At 43.8% G+C, this 12,853-nt stretch overlaps 1 pseudogene; it reads right to left on the reverse strand.

The window, feature by feature from the left end:
* Window positions 1-5,918: 5,918 nt before the first annotated feature.
* Window positions 5,919-11,122, reverse strand: LOC148135570 (uncharacterized; annotated as a pseudogene).
* Between the last annotated feature and the right edge of the window lie 1,731 nt (window positions 11,123-12,853).

Below are 12,853 nucleotides of genomic sequence, written 5' to 3' on the forward strand. Positions count from 1 at the left end.
ATAGCATTTATATCCTGGAGGGTAAGATCCCACTCCTGTTCATCTCTGAGCTACATTTCTGTAATTGCTATGATATCCCAGTACCATGTCTCTAACCATAACCTGAGGACATCTGCCTTCCTTGTTAGGCCTCTTGCATTGAAGTAAATGCAGTTTAATTTATCAGTCCGACCTTGTTCTCTGCTTTGTTCCTTCCTGCCCTGACTGTTTTACTTGTTCCCTTTCCCAACTGTACCACTCTCAGATTGATTTCTGTCTTCACTATTTCCCACATTATTAGTTAAAAACCCTCTTGAGCAGCTCGAGCAAATCTCCCTGCCAGAATATTGGTCCCCTTTCAATTCAGGTGCAATCCATCCTTCCTGTACAAGTCACTTCTACCCTAGAAGATTTCCAAAGATCCAAAAATGTCAACCCTTCTCCCATGCACCAGTTCCTAAGCCACACATTCATCTGCTCTATCCTCCTATTCCTATACTCACTAGCTCACAGCACGAGGAGTCATCCAGATATGACTACCCTCAAGGTCCACCTTTTTAAATTACTGCCAAACTTTCTATATTTTCCCTTCAGAATCACGTCCTTTTCCCTTCCTCTGCCATTGGTTCCAATGTATACAATGACGTCCTCTGGTCACTCTACCCTTTGAGAACATTCTGCGCCATCTCCGTGACATCCTTGATCCTGGCACAGGGAGGTGACATACCATTCTTATTTTTTGCTGCTGACCACAGAAACTTGTTTGTGCCTCTGACTGGAGAGTCCCCATCACAATTGATCACTTGGATCCCAACATAACCCTCGTTGCATTAGAACTGGCTTTTCCTGCTCCCTGAGAGCCCATCACCCCCTACATTTTCCAAACAGCATACTTGTTTGAAATGGGGGTAACCACAGAAGACTCCTGCACTACCAGCCTACCCCTCCTACCTTTCCTGGAGCTAACCCATCTACCTGACTGTTTGCGGTTTTTCTCCCTTCTGATAACTGCCATCCGTCACAACCCCTACTCTGTGTTTGGAAAGTTAAAATCCATAACCATAACCACCCATTGTTCTTACCGATAACTGAAATCTCCTTACAAATTTGTTTCTCGATTTCCGATTGACTATTCAGTGATCTGTAATACAATCGCAATAAGGTGATTATCTCTTTCTTATTTCTCATTTCCACCCAAATAACTTTCCTGGATGTATTCCTTATTGTAATATTCCTCTTGTAAATTCCTCATTCCTCCATCTGATCCATGTGATCCAGTAGGATTCACAACCAAACAAACATACTGCAGACATAATCAACAGTAACATCGAAACTCTCCCGAAATTCCCACATCTGAAGGAAGAGCATATTACACTACGAAAGGCCATATTTCCTCGACAATCTACAGAACCAGACAATAGCACCATTGTTTTGCTTTAAAAACCAATGCTCCAGGCTAACCTCGTACTTACAGTTTACATTTTTTACATTTAATCAAGGGACAGATTTCAATAAAACACATAACCAAGAAAGAACCCACTCTATACACTAGTCCAGACATACAGCAAGGTTACATGTTAAAAACTATGCACTTATCTGTTCCTGTACTGCGAGCTCTCCCACACAGGTTCCTCCAAAGGTAGCTGTGAATTTTGCTGTTTGTTAATTTTTCCTACACTCACTCTGATGTCCTGTAACAGCTGATTCACTGCTGTGTCAGTTAGCAGTGTAGGTTTCTTTCTCTCTCCTTTTGTTTTGGGCTCCTGTACCCTGGGGCAAAGATCTTGGCTATTCACCCTATCCCTGCCCCTTATACACTTCTGTAAAGTCACCCCTCAGCCTCCGATGCTCCAGGGAAAACAGCCCCAACCTGTTCAGTCTCTCCCAAAACCTCAAACCCTCCAAGTCTGAGAACAGCCGCGTAAATCGTTTCCAATCCCTTTCAAAGTTTCATAACATCTTTCCTATATCAGGGAGACCAGAACTGAATGCAGTATTCCAAAAGTGGCCTAACCAATGTCCTGCATGGCTGCAACATGACTTCCCAACACCTCTTCTCAATGCTCGAACCAATAAAGGAAAGCATACCAAACACCTTCACTATCCTATCTACTGGCCTCTGCACTTGCAAGAAACTATAAACCTGCACTCCACGGTCTCTTTGCAACAGCTCGCATTTATTTAAATTATCCATCTGCTGAGCCTCAGACCATCAGTACATCCAATCAATTCTAATTTATATCAAATTTTCTTTGCTTTCTCATTTGGATAGAAGTGTACATACATCTAGGCGGATAGACTGGGACTTTTTTCACTGGATCATAGGAGGTTGAGAGGTGACCTTGTAGAGGACTATAAAATCATGAGGGGTATAGATGAGGAAAACGGCAAGTGTCTTTTCCCTAGGCTAGGGGTTTCATGATTAGGGAGCAAATGTTGAAGGTGAAAGGAGAAAGATTTTTTCAAAACAACGAGGATCACCTTTTTTTTTAAAGAAAGCAGTTTCTATGTGGAATGAATTTCCAGAGGAAGTGGTGGAAACGTGGTGTGACAACGTTTAAAAGACATTTGCATAAGTTCATGAATCAGAAAGGTTCAGAGGGATATGGGCCAAATACGAGCAACTGGGACTAGTTTAATTTTAGAACATAGTAAACATGGACGAGATGAACTGCTGGGACTGTTTCTGGGTTGTATGACTCTAACTGTTCTGTACTGGTCATAAAACTATTTTCTTGCCTTTCCCCAGAACCATCCACTTCTTTGTTGTTCAAAAATCAGATGAACTCAGCCTTGAATATATTCAATGACCCCCTAACTGCAGGAAGACATCCTCACTTCTGAACTCCATTCCTCTTGCCAATCTCATTGCTTGCTGCACCTATCTGACAACTGACATTGACTGGTGTAGAGGACACATGTCATTCCTGACGAAAGGCTCAAACCCGATCCATCACTTCTCCTGCCCCTTGGATGTTGCCTGTCCTACTGCGCTTTTCCAGTGCCAAACTTTCTGACTCTGATCACCAGCATCTGCAGTCCTCACGTTCTCCACATCCCAATATATCACCATTAAACCTTACACCTCTTTTCTGCTTTTTTTTTGCAGCAAAGGTTATAACTTCATACTGTGGTCCTGCATTTGCCATGTGTTTGCCAATTGAGACCCAGAGCTGGACGACTTTTCCAGAGTCTGTCCCCTCCCTGGATTCACTCCCTTTTCTTTCAGTTCCTGCAAGTCAACAATTGAATCCCAGAATGAAACAAGAATTGGAAAACTGGGTGAGAAAAGAGACTGCTGTACACACAGATGTTGGCCAGAGGAAATTGCAGTCTGGGGTGAAGCTCAATCTTTATTCAGAGAGAGGAGCAGCAACTTCCAAAGCTCATGGTCCAATGGCCGCATTCAGACAAAAGAAGGGTTGTGACTGGCAGGAGGACCACACACCTTCCGGTTGTCCAGGGCTCCTCATTGGTCCATTAAAAAATGTCGCAGGCCATTTCCACGGTCAGCGAGGAGCATGCACATTATTTTGCTGACACCGGTGAACATTCACAGTGCTTGCTGACTCTGAGGAGCATGCGCAGTATGCAATGTGAAGATGCTGGTGCTACTGACAAATTTAAAGTGTCTAAATGCCAATCGTTTAGAAAAAGGGCTGCAGTCACAATTTTCTTTCCCTACCATGGCTCGATATTTTATTTCATTCTGTTTACATTTTGTCTGGGGGCTCAACCTTTGTATGTGTTTCCCCAGGGTGGAATGCTGTCCAAATCTAGAGGGGCATAGCTTTAGGGTGAGAGGGTGAAGATTTAAAAGGGAGCTGAGGGGTAACCTTTTCATGCAAAGGGTGGTGTGCGAATAGAATAAGCTGCCAGAGGAACTGGTAGAGGCTGCTACAATGATAACATTTAAAAGGCATCTGGATGGGTATATGAATAGAAAGGGTTTAGTGCGATAAGGGCCAAATGCTGGCAAATAGGTCACTATATTAATTTAGGATATCTTGTTGGTGTGAATCAAAAGGTTTGTTTGCATGCCTCACAACTCTATGGCCCGATTTCTACATAGTCGGAACCAATTGCACAAGACTTTGAATAGACCATTCATCCCTTACAGCCTGTCCTCAGCCGTGGCCGAACTGCGCATATTTCAATCCAATTTTTTCAAAGAATTCTGAAGCTTTTTAAAAAAAATTGAACATGCTTTCAGTCTTTTATGATGTTGCTAAAGATATCATTTTAGCTATTCTCAATTTTAAAGGCCAGCCATTTCTCATGCACTCCCATCTCCCAGGTAGAGTCATTACCATCCATTCTCCCTGTGTTCTTGAAAAGGGCTTGATACAGTGATCAAAGAGGGCTTGAAGCATGAGAAAGGATGGGGGTGGGAAGGGTGAGAGAATAGATGGGTGCAGAGGGTGGGGGGGAGACAGAGAAAATGGACAGAGGGATAGAAGGTGGGGCTGAATAGAAATTGGGGACAACAGTGTGGGGGAAAGAGAAAGATTGGGGGAATGCAGGGAGAGAGAAAGAGAGAGAAGGGGAGCAGAGGGTTGGAGTGAGAGAGAGTGGGGGGGATGCAGAGAGTGTGGGAGAGAGAGAGAGAATGGGGGTTGTGTTGTGGGGGTGGAGGGGAGTGGGAGTGGAGAGAATTGGGGGGGGGGGGGGCGCAGAGGGTGGAGGGAGAGACAGCACAAATCTCACCTTCACCAGGACTGATGTCAAGTGTCCTACGAACTGGAACCCATTCTTCCCACAGCAGACAAGCTTCTGAACAGCATCCAACCTAGACCCACCCACTTACCCTGCAGTTCCCCATTGCTAATACATCCTAACCTGCACATTTCTGAACTGCAAATTTTTGAATTGTGGGAGGGAACCTGAGCATCCAGAGGTAACTCACACAGACACAAGGTGGAGAACGTGCCATAGTCCACAGACAGTTCTCTGAGGGTGGAATCGAATCCAGGTGCCTGGGGTCATGAGGCAGTGGTACTAACTGCTGAGCCATGCCACCCAGAGCTTTGAGGTTCTGCTTTGTCTTTGTAGCTTCTAACTTCTCGTGAGCCGACAGCAGAGGATCTCTCCTCCCGACATTGTTGCATCATCTCCAATGCAACCTCCCTTTCCCACCTCTCCAGCCCTGATCACATCTGTTCCTGAATCCTCCTACTAGACAGACACCGATGCCATCTGGAATCCTGCTGCTAGTTGCAGAGAACAGACAATGCCTGTCATTATTCTGTCCGTTACCACCACCACCACCACCACCCACTCCCCAGCATTGTCCTTCGTGTCACCACCCACCACCCAGCCAGTTCACTCCTCTGGCCTGCAGCCCTCTCTCAGATCTCCTTTACCTGTCCACTGACCCAATTAGAAGGCTATCTGGAGGGGAAAACCAACTCCCGGAATAAAGTGTCCAGTTAACTTTACCCATTTTCCTCCCAACATGTCTGCAGCCTGGCTATCAGCTCCATCTCTCTGAGCCGAAGGTCCTCCAACATGTGTTTGCCCTAGAACACAGCATCCAGATCCTCCCAGCAAATTGAAAGACAAGTCCCACCCAGCCTTCTCCGATGTGTGTTGTGTAACTGCTTAATTGTTTCTAGTGGCTGAGCAGAGGCTGATAGCCAGGTTCGGTACCCATGAGGATAGCCACAACCGGGATCTTGGGTTTATATCCACTGTATTGTACACTGACACACAAGCACATATACACACACTCATGCAGACAGACATTCTCTCTCATACACTTGCTCTCTCCCAGATACACAGACGTACTCTCCCCACATGCACCCACCCTTGCAAAGGCTTATTTTCCATCACACATTTTATCAAGCATGCACACGCACACACACACACACACATGTGCACGTGCAAACTGCCTCTGATGGATGCACAAATACATACAAGTCTTTGGAGTGACTTTTCATTTGCGAAATTACATTCTATTGTGCAATGTTTGAGCAAAATCTGCAGGCAGTCAATCCATATAACATTTTATAAATTCCTACTTTGGAAATTAGAACCAGTCTCACTCAAGATTGGGATATAGAGAAACTCTAACCTCACAACCTTCATGCATTTTCTGAGCTGAGATGTTATCTCGTTTTTTAAAACCTGAAGTTATGTCAAGAATATTACTTGAAGGAAGCTCGAGGATTAACATATTAAATGAACCAAAATTTGCAACCCATTCTAAAAGATGAAAGACTTAACAGCATTCTAGGTTTGTAAATTATATGGTATCAGTTGCATGACACTAATCTTTCACGATAAATTTGTTTCTTGTGATCCTCCTCCACAGCTACCTGATGAAGGAGCAGTGATCTGAGAGCTAGTGCTTCCAAATAAACCTGTTGGAATATAACCTGGTGTTGTGTGATTAACTTTGTCCACCCCAGTCCAACACGGGCTCTTCCGCATAATTTCCAGTGATCACAGCTCACACCTCCCCCGGTGCTGCCAGTAAACCTTACAATGCCAATGAAGCAATGGAATACCTGCACTCCTGAAAAAAATTACAATTTCTGATGATACTAACTACTCATTCACCGCTTCTTCTGATACAGGACAGCAGAAACTTATTGCTGGAGGCTGAAAGAAATGAGCAGCTTTGAAACAAAAGCCTGTTACATTGCATAGATTTCAAGGTCCGAGTACGATGGCAAGTTCAAGTAACCTTTGTTGCGACCTAGCTTTGCTACTGCTTCAGATCTTCGCAGTAAAAAGGTGTACAAAATATAGCTTTTTTAAAAAACTGCTCAAGGTCAAAGCGCATACTCTACCCACCCACCGTCTCAGACGGTGAGTGGGCTGTCCCCAGTGTGGACCTGCTCATTCATCCGCAGGCCGGAGGCATCAATTAATCCCTTCCAGCACTCGGGCAGGTGAATGGCTTCTCTCCTGTGTGGACCCACTGGTGTGTCCGCAAGTTACTGACATGACTGAATGCCTTCCTGCATTCGGGACAAGTGAATGGCCACTCCCTGGTGTGGACCTGCTGGTACGACTGCAGGTTACCCAACTGCCTGAATCCCTTTCCGCACTCTGAGCAGGTGAAAGGCTTCTCTTGTGTGTGGACCCACTGATGGGTCAGCACTGTAGATGACTCAGTGAACCCCCTCCTGTACACGGGGCACGTGAACGGCTTTTCTCCCACGTGAACCCGCTGGTGCTTCTGCAGCTGTCCCATCTGACTGAATCTCTTCCTGCACACTGAGCAGATGGAAGGCTTCTCCCCGGTGTGGACCCGCTGGTGGATCAGGAGTTTAGATGACTCCGTGAACCCCCCTCCCACATACTGGGCACATGAACGGCTTCTCTCCCGTGTGGACCCGCTGGTAGGTCCATAGGCTGGAAGAATCAATGAATCCCTTCCCGCACAGAGAGTAGGTGAATGGCCTCTCACCTGTGTGGACCCGCTTGTGGATCAGCAGAGCAGATGATTAAGCGAACCCTTTCCCACGAACCAAGCACGTGAATGGCCTCTCTCTGGTGTGGACCCGCTGGTGAGTCTGCAGGTTGGAAGAATTCACAAAACCCTTCCCGCACTGAGAGCGGGTGAATGAATGGCCTCTCCCTGGTGTGGACCCTGTTATGGATCAGTAGTGCAGATGATTGAGCAAATGCCTTCCCACACATGGGGCAAGTGAACAGCTTCTCTCCTGTGTGGACCCGCTGGTGCTTCTGCAGATGACCCATCTGACTGAATGCCTGCCCATACACTGAGCAAGTGAACGGTCTCTCCTCAGTGTGAATGTATCTGTGGGTTTCCAGCACTGATGGGGACGGGAATCCTTTCCCACAGTCCCCACATTTCCACAGTTTCCCCATTGGGGGCGCTTTCCTTGTGTCGCTCTGAGTTTGAAATTACAAACAGAATGTGTACACAGTTTCTCCCCACAGTGAGTAGTGTCAGTTTGATCCCCTAAGCTGAGTAAACGGTTTGAAGCACATTTCACAGACAGCGCACTGAATCTCCCTCACTCGGATGTCTCCGTATTCTTCCTGCCAGACCAGTGTCCAAAACCTGTCAAGCAGACAAAAGCAAACATTTCCTCTCGATTTGAATAGCTGCTGATATTCAAGTCCCAATGAATCAAGTGGTTCTGTCACAAATTGATGTATCATGTGCTTTCAGATTTCTTTCCGCATGTCTTCCTGCAAAAATAAATTCACAAAATGATTGATCACTGTTAGTACAGTTAAATGCACATAACATAGGTGGCAATTCTGCTAGATTGCCAGATGCCTGCTGATCACATGTTATCCAGGACATAAACCTGAAAATCCTTATGTAGCCCGATATGGAGGAAAACGTCATTTAGGTGACTAGGACCTGGAACAACCTGCCTACAAAGTTGATGGAGATGAAGCTGAACCAAGGATACGAAAATGAAAGGTCAAGGCTACTTGAGAAAAGAAAGCCAGTACATTTGCTGTCCTATTAAATTAAAAAGACAATAAGAAATACAGGACGTAACTCCATTCGAGGGTGAAAAATAATTGCGAAATAGCTTTGACAGTAAGTAGGGTCTCCGGTAATTTATGCTCTTCTATCTCCACTTCACGACAACCAGGCACAGAAGTGTGTGCTTGTGTGAGTGTTAGATGTGAAAATCATTCTTTGAGATAGAACATTGATGCAGGAAGTATGTTTCAATATGAACAACTAACAAGGGGTTTGTGTAATCGACAGCGAGACTGAGGGGCATTTCATGGACAGATGTGATGACGTCCTTGAGAATATTAAAACAAAGACGTTGCCAGACCCAATAGCAATATCGATGAGATTAAAGATCGAACAACACCAAGCTGCAGTCCAACATGTTTATTTGCAGATTACAAGCTTTCGGAGCTGAGCTCCATCCTCAGGGTTGGAGGAGGGACAAGCGCTCCAAAAGCTTGCAATTAGGAATAAATCTGTTGGACCGTATTCTAGCACAGTTTGATTTTTGACCTTGTCTGCACCAGTCAAACTCCAGCATCTCTATAATACAGATCAGTGCACAGTGTGACAGAGGGATGAGATTTAAGTGTCAGTTCAGAGACGAGCCGTGGAGTATCGACTCACAATTTCTTCTGCAGGTTTGACGCTGGGAGAGTCAAGAGCAGATTAGTGGTATCATTGAGGCTGTAGTTCATAGCTCAAGGTTCAAGTAGCAGATGGGATGATGCAGTGAAGTATATTCTGGAGGGGATGGCTGTTACAATTAGGAATGGTCAGGGTATTTTGTCAGGAATCAGCTCATGGCCAAAGAAATCACCACAGTTGTGATTCATCTGTCTCAGCATCAGATATTGGCCAGGAATGGTATGGAGTCAGAGCAAGGAAATGGAGATTGTAAGCAGAACAAAAGGCTTTTGGTTTCTCCATAACTTTATGTGCCAAAGCTACGTCATGTCCCATTTTTGGCCTCCCGATTTTCCTCATAAGTGCACTCCAACTGTCTTTAGATTCTTCTACGGTTTCACTTTTAATCTGGAATTAAGAGTCTAATGATGATTATGATTCAATTTTCGAATTCAGAAAACCCATCTGGTTCACTAATCTTCTGTGAAGAAGCAAGCTGCCACCCTTACCAGGACTGATTCTGGGTGTGACTCCGGATTCAAAGCAATCCAACTCACCCTTAACTGGCTTCTGGGCTTTTAGGGATGGGCAATGAAGGCTGGTCTAGCCAGCGACACCGTCATCCCGTGAATGGATATTGAAGAAAAAACTTGATTCCTACTCTCTCACTGACACATGCTTCCCCCTTATCTGTGACCGGAACCTGAATTTATCTAATCATCCAGCATTCCTAACACCAATTAACATAACCTTTCACCCTAACAGGAACATGCACTTGACATTTTATTTTTTGAAGACTTCACACTTCTCAGCTGGCCCCATATCTGCGAATATTTGTCCCAATCGATTTGTGAAAGTTTTTGATCAATATCATCAAAATTAACCCTCCTCCATGAATGACATCAAGTTAGTCTAAAGATGAAGCAAGTGATTTTGAAAGTAAATGGAATGATGTTGTTTCTTGCAAAGGGTATCGTGTATGATCTTCGGGATGATTTTTTGTATCCATACATAGCGTGGCTGAGACCAAATCTGATGTATTGTATGTGGTTGTAATTCCATGAAGTGAAAAAAAAAGCACTATTGCTTTCGAAACTTTTCAAAGATGTTTATGTTTACTCATTTGTGGGTTGAATACGTTATGCTCTGATAGATTAACAGTTTAGCCCTGAGAATGAGATGTCCTCATTGACCATAGAAGATTTTGTCAACAATATAACTGGGGACTACCTGATAGATATTGGAGAATAAAACTGGGGAAGTCATTAAAGGATGAGACATAATCGTTAAAACAGATACTGCGAAAATATATTTTTTTTTTATTTTAAAATTGTGCAGGTACATATAAATGTACTTTCAAATCAAGTGGGGTCATTAGTTATGAAATAAATAGCTCCGGGTATGGAGCAGGGGATGTGATAGAATAATACATACTGGACAATGTTAATGTGACCTTACGTGGTGCAGTTTGGCTTCAGATAACATTGAGTGATTCGACTGAAGAGGGAGACAATGTAATACTCCCGAGAAGGTACGGACTATTGTTCCCTCTCTGTTTCCTTCTTCCTCCTCACAGCAATATGTGTGAGATGAAAAACCCTAAATCAGTTTTACCACTCGTAGAGGGTTCCTGACGAGGATTCATTGGAATCTCCCCACTGCCGAAAGCAGAGCGAATTCAGGCGATTCTAACTGTTTCAGGAAGAAATCCCATCACCAGCAGCTGATAAGAAAAGACTAACTGGATAAGCTGAATAGTGTTTGATGCAATCTTTCAATTTTCCTTGGTCATAATCTCAATTAATATTTGGTCGTACTTTTTAAAATCAATGCTCTGCAGAGACTTTGTTTTTCAGTTTGTCATCAAATGTGTGCATGTGTTAGTATTTTTAGAAAGAGAAGCATTGGTGTACATATTTCCAATTTCCAAACTGTTTGTCATTCTTCTTTCTATCACAATTTGAGTAACTTTGTTTTGGCCTTAAATTTGATAATTTTAACAGATTAAAAAAACCTACCTGACTTATTCATAACATTGACCGTGACCAGTCTGAGGTCCATGTTATTGGTCTTTTCACCAAACTGGTTCAATTAAACATTTGCTATGACCAATGGAGAAGTGCAACGAGGAAAGAAAGTTATGACCCAAACTATAGACTGGTGATCCTGACAAAAGTAATGGGTAAACTGTTGGAGAGGATTTGAAAGGATTGGTTGACATGTATTTGCAAATGCAAGGACTGATTAGGCATCATCAACATGGCTTTGTACATGGGAAATCATGTCTCACTATCTTGATTGCGTTTTTTTAAGAGGTGACAAAAAAAAACTGACGAAGGCAGTGAGGCAGACATTGTCCAAATAGACTTCAGCAAGGCGTCCAACAAGATTCCGGATAGCAGGCAAATTAGTCAGGTTAGGTCATCAATGTATCCAAGCTGAGCTAGCCAATTGACTACAAAATTGGATTGAAGCTCGAAGTCAGATTGTGAGGCGAGAGGATTGCATTTCAGACTGAAGGCTGTTACCAGCGGTGTGCTACAAGGATCAGTGCTGACCTTACTGATTTTCCTCATATATATGAATCATTTGGATGCGAATATGTGCCTGTAGGTTTGCAGATGACATCAACATTTGTGATGTAGTGCAGAAAATTATCTCAGAGTACAACGGGACCTTCATCAGATGGGCCAATGGGCCGAGGAGCGGCAGATGAAATTTAGTTTTGATAAAAATGTAGTATTGCATTTTGTTAAAGTAAAGCAATGCAAAACTTATGCAATGAATGGGAAAGGGCAGGCTTGGAACTGCTGTTTATCAAAGGGGTGCAGGGCTGTAGTTACTTGAAAGTGGAATCGCAGGAAGACAGGGTGGTGAAGAAGACACTTCATATGCTTGCCTTTATTGGTCAGTGCATCGAGAATGGGAGTTAGGAGGTCATGGACGTTTGTGAGACCACATTTAAAATACTGCGTTCAACTCGGTTCACTCTGCTATAGGAAGGACGTTGTTAAACGTTCTAGGGTGAAGAAAAGATTTACGAGGATTTTGCCAGGACGGGAGGCTTTGGACTATCGCAAGAGGCTGGACAATTTGGGACTTTTTACTCTGGAATATCGGAGGCTGAGGTAGGACATTATAAAGGTTTATAAAATCATGAGCGGCATGGATAGTATGAATAACCAAGGCATTTTTCCATGCATTGGGGAATCAAAAACTGGAGTGCAAAGTGTTAAGGTGAGAGGGAAAAGTTTTTATACTTACTTTAGGGGCAATATTTTCATGCAGAGGGTGCTGTGTGTATAGAACGAGCTCTCTGAGAAAGTGATGGATTCAGGCTACGATATATTAAAGGCATCCGGTTGTTCATTTTAATAGGAAGGATTTAGAGTGATATGACTCAATTGTTGACAAGTGATATTAGATCAGATTGGGATGTCCGGTCACTGTGGACAAGTGCCGTGCAGTATGACTCAATAAGAGATACGAGGAAAAATCCTGAACGGGCTTTTCGAGAGGGAGTTCTCTTCCCCAGAAATTTGTGGTGCCCCTGTTTACATTTATTCAAACTGAGTTAGTTAAGTATATCAGAGAGAAGTGAGTCACAGATAATTGGACACAGACAGAAAAGTGTGGCAGAGACCATAACTTGATCTGCGGCAAACTTAGTGCCTGGTGAAAGTGTCAAGATGCTCAAAGTGTCTAATGACCCGGTCCTGCTCCTCAGTCCTATGTTCTTATGTTTTATTCAGCCCCTCAAACTTGCTACTTAGAAACAGAGAGACCATTCAG

Source organism: Chiloscyllium plagiosum, unplaced genomic scaffold (assembly GCF_037043375.1).
Source record: "Chiloscyllium plagiosum isolate Xiang-an unplaced genomic scaffold, Cpla_swu_hap1 HiC_scaffold_49, whole genome shotgun sequence".
In the NCBI taxonomy this organism is placed as follows: Eukaryota; Metazoa; Chordata; class Chondrichthyes; order Orectolobiformes; family Hemiscylliidae; genus Chiloscyllium; species Chiloscyllium plagiosum.